General features: G+C 35.9%; 1 protein-coding gene across 7 annotated transcripts in view; it reads left to right on the top strand.

Moving 5' to 3' along the window:
- SEMA5A (semaphorin 5A) overlaps window positions 1-13,483 on the top strand; it is a 315,605-nt gene that overhangs the window by 241,870 nt on the left and 60,252 nt on the right. The gene's annotated exons all lie outside the window — the stretch shown is intronic.

The raw sequence follows: 13,483 nt of genomic DNA, 5'->3' as shown, positions 1-13,483 counted from the left end.
TGGTGGGTTACCACTGAAAAGAGTGATCCAGCTCTCTCTCATCTCTCCTGCTGTCCCCAGCTACACGTTCCTGCTGCTCCTATAGTATCAGAGACAATGATCGTGCAACAAGGCAATCCAAATGGTTTTTTGATTATTTTGAAAACTTTTGCTTTGATGGTTTCAATAAAATTTAGTTTCGGAGTACAGGATTGTCTTGCCTGATAGTATGTATCAATGGAAACAACCTAAACCAAAAGTAGGTAGAAACCCACTATAAACCCTACTGTTCTTGCAAGACAAAGGACACAGGTAGGAAGTCTGTGTTTTGCTTATTAAGTGAGTTTGAACCTAAAAGCTGCCCCTCTTGAGTCAGAAGTTTTGCGGTCACAGAAGGACTTTGTGGATAAGTGTACCTGGACAAGAATGCTTTGGATAATAATTACTGTATTGGCTTTGTTATTTCTTAGAGTTTATTTTACTAATGTAGAAAAGAGCGATTTGAAATATTTTTATGCCTTCTCATAATTGTTGAATGGGTGAAATATATATATGTATAGGGCAGTAATATCAAAAGGGGAAGGACAGTAATATAAAGCCTATATATAGTTTATTCCTCAGAGGTTCTTCTGTTTCAACACCATTTTTCCTTTTTATTGTTACAGGGATATATCCTTCAAAATAATTAAAATGATGGATTTTTACTGTAGTGAATAAAGGAGAAATTATTGTGCCGTGTTACTACTAATTTCTTATCTTTACTATGTGTAGTAAGGAAATACTAAACTTTGATTAATATGTAGTGAAAGATGTTTACTGAGTTTAATTTGTTTTTAAAACCTTTTACTCTGAGGATCTTGCAGCAATTGAAAATTGAAAAGAAAAATTGCAATGGAAGCAGGAGCGTTCAACCCTGTCTGTGAGATATCAGATCCAGCATCAAAGATGTAAAAATGTTATGAGCCCAACTTTTGCCAAATAAATTAAAGGCATATCTGAGAATAGACACAAGGACTTAAAACATTCTCTTTTCCAACCATTAGGTGATAGTGTTAATTTTAAAGGAGGTTCACTGGGTCTCCTATTTACCTTCAGTAAGGATGTCTTCTCAAAAACTTTGATAATACGTTCATAATAGCATGAGTTGCCATAGGTCTTCTGTAGCTGTATAGTTCAAAGGCTGTGGTCTGTATAGGCAAGACTTGTGTTCATAAAAAGTGGGAAAGAAAAACAGGTAGATAGAGGACTGAAGAACTATCATTTAAGAGGAGGCAAAGTATTAGGTTTCATTTCATCTTGAAACGAAAAGAAATTTTTGAGCCATCGGAAGTGTAGCATGGACTAGATACTGTCTCAGAAGCCCTTTCAACTATGCTATGATTCTTTGTTTTCAGAACATTTTTCCAATGGGAAAATAGAGAGGAATAGAGAAGAAACAGAAAACATTGTTTTCATAAGGCTCATGAAAGAAAGTCTACTGCCTGTTTGCCAGCAGGATCAGGGTTACCAGATTTTATGTCATAGGAGAACTTACCTCTTCTGTTTTCCAATCCAAGGCCACATTGTGGAACTTTGGTATAGCCAATCCTAAGCTATTTATCTGTTCTCATTTTGAAGCTTTTACCATATTCATAGCTGTTGTCTGTGTCCACCTAATTATTTCTACTAAGCATTTTTGGCTCATCTTTTTTTTCTCCCTTTTAGCTTTGTTGTATTGCTGTTTGTTTGCAATAGCACAGCAGGTGGTTACTGCCTGTGTTTTGCAACTTTTTGTTTAACACACGTTTCTCATCAGCTCATTCCTTGGGTTTGTTTATCCTATAGCAGAAATCAAGCAAGTCACCTGAATAATTTTTATCAGGACTGGATAGAGAGATCCCTGCAGTCATTGCAATATTAACATCTTACAAAATAATAATAATAAACCTCTGGATGAGGAAGGTAAATACAAATATTCCAAAGACAGAATGCTTGAGATTATCTAATGAGAGATAAGACCATCATGGTTAAATTTAAGAGCAGCTAGACTCTAGCAATAGAAAGCTTAAGTGGATCACAAAACAGGTATTATTATAATGAATTCAGATGATACATGAGCTAGAGAAAGCAGGGTGGAATTCTGTGGACCAAACTAACATGACTCAGAAGAAAAATCTCTTCAGATTTTAAGCATACTCTGATAACTAGTGCATTTACTTCAAGACATGCTTGTTTTCCTCTGAGAAGCATAATCTCAATTGAATTTGCCTCAGGCTATTAATAATTTTTTTGTTTGTTTTAGAATTATTGCTTGAACAAGAACTCCAGTCTGAGGCTCAAGCTAGGTGACATATTTTTGCATATAATTGTCCATGTTCTCATTTCCCTCATACTAACATATAGGTTAATTTTATTAATTGCAATGGAAAACTGGTAAAACATATACACTTTCTGTATATCTGGAATATCTTGCTGTGGAATAAAACAAAGGAGGAATTTTATTTGTTTCTTAGAAGTAGTTGCCAGTGTTGCATTTATAGCTTCCCCCCCACCCCGAAATGTTCCAGAAGTGTGCTGAAAACAAAACTCTAGGAAGAAAAAATACGTGTATCCCAAAATTTCTGTTATGACACCAGATGAAAAAATTTCTTACTTGGAAAAACAAACATCAGGAATATTCTTTTTCATTCTTTCATTAAGACTTTAAAGTGAAGTTGAAGATGGAAGGTATTCAGAAGTACTTTGTCCATCAGAAAGGACACAGTCTGCCTTTAAAATATTCCCACCTCCCAAAACAAACTCCAAGTGCTTTGTCTAGTGAGAACAGAAGTGAAGACTGTTGTTATGCTTTTTTATGGGTCTTTTTAAGTTTCCCTTTGACTTCTTTCTATTCCAAAACGAAAAAATATATTGTCACAAGCATGAGGTGCAAAAAATTAAACTTCCTACATGACGTTTGCCTCCTTATTGCTCATTTCCTTTTCCTATCCTTTGGCTCTAATATAAACTCTTTGGTTATTAACTGTTTCTTGTATGTTTTAAATGTTTAGCAAAGTAGAGCCTGGCTTCTTTTGATGCCATATATATTATTGCAGTTACAAGCAATGATAAGTAATTTTACAGAGTAAAAACAAAAACTCAATCAAAAGAAATAGTTTCAGAAAATGCTAACAAACAAATGGGATAATGGTACATGTGGCACTGAAATTAGAAACTTAGTGAGTGAGTTATTAACTTGGCATGCATATTCAAGTTAAATATGAAATATAAACTGGTTGAGCTGATGTGCATGTATATCCAGATGTGAGGCATTTAAGGTAGTCATCAACTACACATCTAGCAATTGTTTTGCAGGGTGATCTATTTAATTTTGAAAAAGAGAATAAACTTCAAGTTAAAATGTTTGCTTTCTTGCTTGAAGTAGTGTAAAGGATCATTTTTGAGAACCATGTAATTTTAAAAGTAATTAAAGCTGAAAAATAAATATTCAGCTTCTGAAAACTGAAAACCCCAAGTGTTTCTACCAGTCTGTTCTGGGAGAGAGGTTATTCTTATCCTCAATTTAGCAATCAGTCAGGTGAACAGGATATACCAGGCAGCCCTCTAGTAGTGCATCTAGTATTTTTTGTAACATGTCACAGCGTACTGGTTGAACTCAGTAAGGGTCCTGTCTTCAGCTGCCGCCAGTCCCAGATGACAAAAAGAAGGTAAGGAATAAAAATACTATATAGACAGTTTTGCACTTGCATAATAGTTTTTCTTGACCCCTACAAGCCCCTGGCTAAAACTCAAAATATGACAGTTAATTGTAGTAATCCCTGTAACTTAGAAATATACCAGTTCATAGGTGGTAAATGTAATGCAAGTGTTAATATGGGCCACTATGTTTTTAATGGCCTCTGAGACCTGAGACAGGACCAAAACTCATAGATTCTTATTGCATGCGGGTAGAGGGCACCAAGAATGATGGCACCAAGTAATTTCTGACATGTAATATTGGAAAGAAATCTTTGAAAACAAGGTCTCTAAATTTAAGGACAAGAAGAAAGTGATCCAGGCAGAGAGAGGCTATTTCTTCTAAGTGCAGAGCAATTTTAGAGTGAAAAATAATTAGGGTGTGGAATGGAAAGTGGAATGCAATGCCTTAAGATATCACCGAAGTAGATCGCCTCATACTTTAAACTTCTTCTTCGAGAAGGTAAGAGTGGGGTTTGTTTGTTTGTTTGTTTTTGATAATCAAGGTATAGCAGCTTCAAAGTATCTGGTTTTAAATTTGTGACACAGTGTTGCAAAGTGGGGTGGTCATTACCACTATACATAAGCAAGATGTAAGAGTTAGATGGTAGATAAAGCTAACTGGACATACTAGTGGGTTGTGCTGGAAAAGGAAACATCAGATTATTGGGAGATTTCTCTAGATTTCCTAGAGGAATGAACTGGGGACAGAGCCTATATATTACGTCTTTTTAGTCATTTTAGCAAAAGAAGTTGGATTACATTTGCTAGTGACCTGAAAGTTGGGAAGCATCATCAATGCAAAGCATGATTTAATCATGCCATATAGGAGGCACTGAAGGACTCTTGAGGGCTGAAGTAATAGAAATGAAAAGAGTTGTATCACAATTGCAAGGTCATGGACTTAATGTAAAATCAGCAGAAACATCTGCCATCACTTTGAAGCTCAGTGTAGAACAAGGCAAGAGAAAGACCTTGGTGCATGAGTTGTTTATAACGCTAGCTATAAGCCAGAAAAGTGATTCAGCTGTAAAAAAATATACAGCATTTAGGATGTTTCAGGCAAGGTATTTCCAATTGAGGCAAAAAAGGTAGTCCAGGGATTCACATAAACTAATTTCAGAAGAGATGCCTGTAACAGCCAGCCTAAAGTTAGTTAAATCACACTTTTCATGTTTCATGTATTGCCAATGATGGTGATTTCTCCACCACTCCTGGTAAACTTGTACTGTTACTCACCTTCAAAACTGAGAAACTGAATCTTATTTTGAAACTGCATTTGTCTGACTCCACTGGATCAATGACTGAACAGTAGTTGGATCTTGTTATGATTTCATCTACTAATTTTAGAAGTTTCTTCCATCAGGTATTTCTTTGTTGTGTAAGTATGCAATAATCTTGATTTTTACTGTATGCAGCTCAGCAATACCTTGTGCAATAACTTGTGCAGTTGCAGTCAAAACAGGGAAAAAGAAGGTGAATAAATTATGGTATAGAAAATGACCTCAGAAACTTGATAGTGCTGTTATATAAATCAGTGTTGTGATCACACAGTTCTCAAAGAATATTGCAAGTGGTAGAAAGGAGCTGTGTTCTAGCAAATGTCCCACAGAAAGAAAAGATTGGGATTTTGATAAATCAGAGGAGCCATGATTCCAGTGAATGACTGGTCTAGGGAGGAAGTGTTGGGGTTTCTGTCCACTGTGTCTCATAGTATACTGAAATTTAAAGAAATATGGAGCCAATTAAAGGAACTATTTTTCACACAGGGAGCTGTTAAATAGTGTAACTTGTTGCAAGAAATTGCTGAGACTTAAAATTTAGTAAGAATTCAAAAAACCCACACAATTGAAAGTGTACATGACATCAGGAAAAACTAAATTATAAGAGGCAAAACACTTTATTTAAATTTTAGATGGCATTGTAAATCACATTTTAAAGTTTTAAATCGATTTTTTTGATCAATCAGATCAAGAACTATACTTTGGGCGCTTCCACTTACTGCTACGCTGTACTTTGACAATAGCCAGAGACAAGGTACTAGGTTACATATCTATCTGATCTAGAATGGCATTTCCTTTGTTCCTCCTTATAAGTGAGTATTGAATCAGCTTAGAAGAAATTGTCCCTCTCATTCATTTGTTCCCTTTAGATTTAACCTCCTGTAGTTAAAAGGCACAGTGCAAACATTTAATAATTGTGTTTACACATTTTATACCAAAAAGTGCGCTCACAGACCTGATAGTTAACACAAAGCAGTGTTTTGTTTCAGAATTCTTCTTCACTTGGATCTCAGATTGAGGGATGGGTGAAGCCTGAATAACTAATGTGTGCTACTGCCATTATAACTCCGCTACTGCAGGGACTGTTGAAAAGTGTGAGATTGATTTGTTAGCTGGGCTAATTGGCAGCAGTTGTTAGCCATCAGAGTGCAGTTAAATAGAACTCCATACAAATTCATGACATGGTCATCTGCTGGTTCATCTTCTGTTTTTACTTAGTCTCAGAGCATTACAGTAATTTTTAATTTATTAGGCTATCATAGGATTTGCTTTTCAGTGAAAATAATATCAGTCAGCTCTATGCTTACTGCATTGCATCAGGTTGAGGCATCAATTTAAATAATCTTGTGAATATTTATTGATGGAGTTATTAAAAAGACCTGTTTTTTCTTCCTGTGTTGATTCTCTCATCCTCATCTCTCCTACATTCAGTTCTAGATTAGAAGATTTCTGCACTAAGACTAGACTAGGCTAGACTAATACACCAAATCAAAGGAGTTAGGTCATTCAAGGCCTGACATTCATCTAGAATAAACATGATCACAAGCCTTAAGAAAAGGCAAACATACACTTGGATTATGTTTATTTATAATTCTTTGTGCATATTCAGGATTTTGTGGCTTTGAGTCCTTTGCAGCATTCTGAAATATATTTAGGCCTGAGTACTCCAGTAGATGGGATCATATTCTTTATGCCTTTAATTATAAGTTCATGTGAACACTGAACTCATTTACGAGTATGCACTGTAATTTGTCCTCTCAGCTTGAAGGGCAGGATGTAGTTCTACAGTCTCCTAACAGGACACTTTAGGGTATTGAAAACAGCATTATAAAGCTTTTTTTTTTTTTTTTTCCCTAAGAAGTGCAGCTGAAAGTTATATTAGTAGTCCTGCAGGTTTCAGGATAGAATTTTCCCTATTAAGAAACACTTGTTACTTCATTTGAAATACCAGAAAGATGAATGAATTCAAAGTCATAAGAATGTCTTTCAGTTTACTTTACTAAAATCTCTGACTTTGTAACTTATTTCTTGTATGAGAGATCAGTGAAGCATCTACTACCTTGTGAAGACAAAGGAGCCAATTCAGCTTTCCTTTGAAATTGGTGAAGAATTGGTATGCAAAGTTGGAGTGATCCAGGAATAGGCCCGCCCCACAATGTGATTCTTGCTTTGTTTTGTTCAGAGAGGTTCTAGCTGGAAAAAAGTAGATATAGGCCATACGTTTGTTTTGCAACTATCTGATCAAAGAATGGACAGACACACTTTCATCTCAGTGGACTTCGAATCAGTGTCCAGAAGGAAAAGTGAAAAAGAAACTGTAGAGTCGACATGTTAGCTCTGTTAGCAATTTACTGGCATTTAAAATCAAAGAGTTAATGAGGTCTTCAACTGGTATAAATTGATGAAAACCTGCTGATGCCCTCTAGGATGCACACTGAAGTCTAGCATGAGAAAACTTGTAAGCTACAACTTGACATATTAATTACCTAATCATGAACCTTGCTGCAAAATAACACAGTGATAGGAGAGCCTGAATGCCTTTGTGGTGCTTGGCTGAGGGTACCCTGATTGCCTGCTCTTTGTGCAGTTCGTTCTGTTGTGCAGATAACTGGGCATTTCCTCCACAACAGTCCAGCTAGGAGGCTGCATGGATATTGAAAAGAAACATGCTGTATCAGTGAAAGTACTTGAACCACTCATTTCCTTCATGGACTGAGAGGAAAAGGAAAACTTCTATCTCTCCCTAGAGCCCATGGCAGTACAGCCACTTTGCCCTATTATACCGGCTGGATTGCTAGGTGTCAGTTCAGATGCGAGTGTTATGCTGCCAGTGTTCACACAGTGCTCAGCATAAGACTCCTCTGTGTGATTGCCTTTTACTCACAAGCAACCCCATTTTTTTACATAAAGATTATTTCTGAAGATAGTAGCAGATTCTAAGATTCTTTATAAAAGGCCATTTAAATGTCAGTGAATGTGAAGACATTATATATAGCACAGATCTGCAATGAGGGAGCTTTGATAATGTGACTATGTCAATTTACCATACTGATAATATAATACTGGTGTAGATGTACCTTTTACACGGAAAAATTACTATTTTTACAGCTGAGTTTATTCTGTCCCCTTCCCAATCAACACAAGCTAGGTGAAAATTCATAGAATTGGTCAATAGAGCCACATGTACTCTCCTGGCCTTGCCTGACTTAGGAAAGTTTTTTCACAGCATTGAATGACCTGGGTAGGTGGAATTCCATAGACTGTATCTGGCTTATGTTACTCCACCTAGAAAACTAAGACCTATAGTCCTGCTTCAATCTGAAATGAAGTAAGTGCGTTCACTGTAATTAAAGCGTAGAGAGATATTCAGTCAGAAGTTTCAAAAATTTTCAGGCAGTTGCTCACAAGGCTAGAATTATTCTTTATTCATTCACATAGGAGCATATAACCTTCCTCACAAAAAAAAGCTCCACATTAAAAACGGTTAATTTATGTGTCTTATCCCTTCTTGAAAAGCTGTTCCAGAATCCTCATTCACATATTGAAGCACTTGTGTGAGACAGCTTGGCAGCATGAATATTTTGTTAAAGAGGCTTTAAAGTACTTAGAAAATGAATTAATATCAGTGCATATAATCTGCTTCTGCAATGGAGGGCTAAAAGGAATATTAGACATATACTGAAATCTAGCATCAGCAATTTGGTATGAAGTATAAAAATGATGCATGACACAAAAGGTGGGGAAAAAAAGCAAGTGATGGATTACAGGAATTAATCCATCAAAAACCTGGCTGTAAGTCATATAAATGTAATTTTTGAAGAAAATGAAGAATGCAGTGTCTTTTTGGAGTCTTTAGCTAGGGAAATGTTTGCACTGTTTTGTTTTCAAAATGTCTGGCATTTTATTTACCATTTAGTGTAAAGATTTTAAGTATAACTAAAGCAATGCAACAATATGAGATGCCCTAAAGCACCTAAAGTAAAATCTGGCTTTCCATTATAGTCCCAAAATGTCAAGTAAAACTAACTTATGTTGCCTTAAATTTCATAGGCAGAATATTCTGTAGGAGCAAAATTTCCTGTATGGTGAGATGCAGGTGGGCTGGAATGTGGTGGATAGGAAAACTTAAATCATGCAAAGAGTGCAAAGTTTAAAAAACAGTATTCGTCTTTGCCAGAGTAACAGAAAAGCTTTACATAAAATAGCCAAACAGACAAACAGAGATGAAAATGGATTGTTAATCTTTGTTTTTGACAAGGGAAGTGCCCTTGACTATTTGGGGGAAATTTATTGACAAGTTTAGATCTTAAAACTGGATTCTGCATACAGTACAAGCCTGACACAGAGCATGTACATTCTTAATTATATACTTTACCTTTCTCTCTTCCTCTGAAATACTCCACTGGAGAGGGCCTTTAGAATGTTTTTCTGAAAGTGTATGGCATTTTAGATACTAAAGTACTTCTGATGTTGTCAAATATGTTTAACAATACAGGCACAGACCTTCTTGGCCACCCTCCCCTGTAAAAACCGACCATTTACTCCTCTCTTCCACTTCCTGTCTCGTAACCAGTTTATTGTCCATGAAAGGACCTATCCTCTTAGCTTGTGACTGCTAAGGTTCTGTAAGAACCTTTGAGAGATGATGTCAAATGTCTTTTGGAAATCTGGGTTGACTATATCAACTTACGTCTTTTATCTATGTATTTGTTAACTCCTTCAGAGACTCTGATAGGTTCATGGCTTCCTTTTATAGAAAGCGTAGTATATCATGTTCTCCAGTAGATCATATTTATCTGTGTCCACTAATTTCATGGTGTATTACATTTGCCCAGATCAGATGCCAGGCTGTTTTATAGTTCCCCTGAATTTCATGAAGCCTTTTTAAAAATGTGTCACATATACCACATTTACCATTTATCTCTAGGCATTAGATAGAAAGTTAATTTTAAGCAAGAGGTTATGTGCCACTAGGATCAATTCAGTTATTTGTTTCCTTATAATATTCTTTGATGATGTGCTATGTTCCTTTTTGTCTATTTGTCTGTGGTCTTACCATTCCTAAAAGGTTCTTTTATGCCTCTCTAATAAATTGCACCTATAGACTGTGTAGCAATCTGTCTATTTCTGATGTTTTTGAAATAGGCTTCAGTTTTAGTTTTTATACTTTTTGCAGATTTTTCCTTAAGTTCTTTTCTGGCCTGGCTTATTGTGTTTTTACATGTAATGTGTCAGATTTCATAATTCTTTCAATTTATTTTTCATTTGTACAGAACTTCAGCTTTTTTAAGAGTGGCTTCATGCTTTTAATGACCTTAATGACCCTACCGTTTAGCTGTGCTGGTTTCTTTTTGCCCTTCCTCAAATTTCTTGATAGCAAGCATTTGCTCTACGCCTTTAATACAGTGCTCTTGATAAGCCTCCCCTCTGTAGCACTCTGCTGATTCAGATCCCTCATCAATAACTGTACTCAACTCACAGCTATCTTCCCTGTTCATTTGTACTGTAGAGAAGAGGTCAGAGACTAGTCCCTTAATACTTTTCTCTTGAGTAGAGTCAGCAGAGTCACCTCTCAAGAGAGGCAGCAGCAAAGAGCAAAGACTTTTTTTTCCTCTGAGGGAAGAAAAAAAAAAAACAGTTGGCCAGAATGCAGTGTTTTTTTCCACTGTATTCATATTTCTTAACTTTGGGCTCTTCAGCCAGGATCCTAGTCTACTTATCAAGGGTAAAAGGTGAGTTCCTGCAGGGAATGTTTTGGAATTGCTAAGCTGGGCAATAGTTACATTACACTAAAAATAGCCCCATACTTTCTCCCTGACAAGCTTATGATGGTTGTGTGAGGACTCAGGACCCATAGTCTTTGAAAAGCCGTGCAGAATACACATCATTTGATTTCTATAGTTCTTGAGAATCATATTATACTCTGTATGGAGTCGCAAACTAATACAGAGTTTTAGTACTTAATTGTCACTGCCTAAACAGGGCCTCCTCCAAAAGTCGTTGAAGTTAATTCAGTCTTCCTTTGATTTCAGTGGGCCTCTGGGTCAATCTGACTTTCTTCTAGACTGCTTTTTAATAAAGATAAGGAGTTATTCATAAACGGATTCCTAACAATCAAAGAACTGCTTAACACTGACATCCAAGATTTTTTTATGGTTCTGGTTGGGGGGTTCTGATTTTGGGGGGCTTTTGTTTGTTGGCTAGTTTAATTGTCTTTTTAGGTTTTTTTTTTTTTTTTTTTTAACACAGTTTAAGGAATATATCCAAAAATATTTTCTGCAAATCTGTCTTAATACTATAAAATTGTCACTTACCAAGATCCAGTAAAATAGATGGCCAATGAAGCTTTAAAGTTACCATGTTCTTCTAATGAAATACTACTAAAGGCTGTGGGAGTGGGAACAGTCCCTGATGAACTCACTTTCTAGCTCTGTAACTTAACAAAATCAAGGACTTACTCATTGGAATAAGGAACATGGTTAAAAAAATAAAAAGCCTGAAACCCAACAGCTGGAGCACAGATGCCAACAAACACAACGTTGATGCTTCACAGATGATTTTGAATACAAAGCTGTTCCAATTGATTCCTTCCCCACATTTCCCTTGGAAAAAATTTAAGTGCTTTGTGGTTCATTTGTTTTTTTTTCTTTTAAGTGGTGAAGAAATTATATAAGTTCATAAAGAAAGGCTTTTTCATAAATGGATGTATACTTATTTGATTCTATTAATTAAGGTTAACAAACCATATGTTCACATATTTTTAAGTGTACAGTACAAACTCAATGTAGTTTTTCTGGCTGTGGTTTTTGAAAAGTAGATGAGGAATTGATACAGTTACGCTATGACAGAAAATTCAGGTTTAACTCTGCAGAGTTCACACATTTTTTTAAATATCACAAGACCTGATAGGCATCTCTAAAACTTTCCAATTAAAATCTACTAATAGTGGAGTCCTTTCAGTTAGTGTTTAAGCTAGAAAGAGATGGTATGTATCTTTATATACCTGTGACATGTTTTGCATTGTAAATACACATTTATCTGTGCAATGTATTTATACACAGAAAGTACATGATAGTTGAGCATATTCTAAGTGTTTAGTGAGAATCAAGAGCACAACCATATCAGGAGTGAACAACAGGTATCTACATTCTGGAGATTAGCTTAATCCAGGTTTGGATGGCTTCCTGAGGTAAAGGATAATGAAGAAGGAGGCTGCAAAACTGAAATGTTAAATGTCAAGCAACCTTGATCCTTGACTGGATCCTTGTAATTCATGCTAGGGTCAGGCTCTTCTTTGGAGAACGCACTTTCATCTACATTCCCTGAAAGCCATTCTGTTGTAGAAAAGTGACTTACAGCCAGAATGAATTTACTTGTTTCAATTAGTGGTGTAGTTCTTAGTATTTTTCTTAGTTCTGCTATTTTTGAATAGCACCAATCATTGAGTGAGCTTGGGATTGTTTCATTCATCAAAGATAGCAAAGCATGAACGACTTTGAATTACTGCCAATAATACTTTTATCTTGGTTATCGTATGTCCCATACAGTCCACATGTAATTGAAAGCATTGTGTAACATAACTTTTAAACATTATATGGCAGTTTTCCAGATTACATATGCAGATTAGAGAAAGACAGCATTAGGAAACTTAAAGAGCTATCTTAACTAGCTTGTCTAGCAACAATGCTGTTATTTTCAGATCAGGTACCAAGAAGCAATAACTGCAATCCCTATTGTACTGAAAGAGCCTTCCTGACTTTCTAACATTATGATGTCTCCATTATATAGCCCTTAAACAATGACTAGGACAGAATTAGTGCAAATTGCAGGATTTAGAGTAATGCAATTAACATTGAAAGATTTCAGATTTAGAGGAAGGTATTCTTAATCCATTTGTAATTCTCTGAATTTTTGAAATGGCTTGGAAATTGCAAGCAAGTCTGGAGGACATGATCTGGTGAGGAGCTGAAAGAGCTGATGGTATAGGATGAATCCAATTTTACCTGTAGTGGCATATCATACAGCTTCATAATTTACCAGTTAGTTATTATTGTCACAGTAAGGTCTTGAATTAAAAAAAAAAAAAAAAAAAAAAAAAAGTAAAGGTGAAATTAAATTGTGCTAAGACTTTTATTACTGTTCTCTTCTTTCCACTATCTAAAGCTTTTAACTTCTTGGGCAGTTTTTTATTTTGTAAAATCATGACATGCTAGCTCTTCACAAAGTCACAAATGAGGAAAATAATTTCAACTTTTTTGCAAAAAAAAGAAGAAAGGGAGAAACTTCCCTTCCTTTTTCCATTCATCACTGCTTAAGCTTTTCAGAGGACTGGTTTGTACTGGGAAGTGGTGGAGCAGAACTTCCCTTACCTCTTTTGGTATCCTAAGAGGAGGTGAGTGGCTGCCTGCAGTTGAGGAAGCAACTCCACCTGGTTTAGGCCTCACTGTTTTTCCTCACTTTATGATTTACAATATTTTCCTTGACATGGAGGTGATGGAGGGTGCCTT

This window comes from Dromaius novaehollandiae, chromosome 2, assembly GCF_036370855.1.
Source record: "Dromaius novaehollandiae isolate bDroNov1 chromosome 2, bDroNov1.hap1, whole genome shotgun sequence".
Classification (NCBI taxonomy): Eukaryota; Metazoa; Chordata; class Aves; order Casuariiformes; family Dromaiidae; genus Dromaius; species Dromaius novaehollandiae.
Note: the sequence above shows the minus strand (reverse complement) of the source record. Positions and strands in the feature narration are given on the sequence as shown.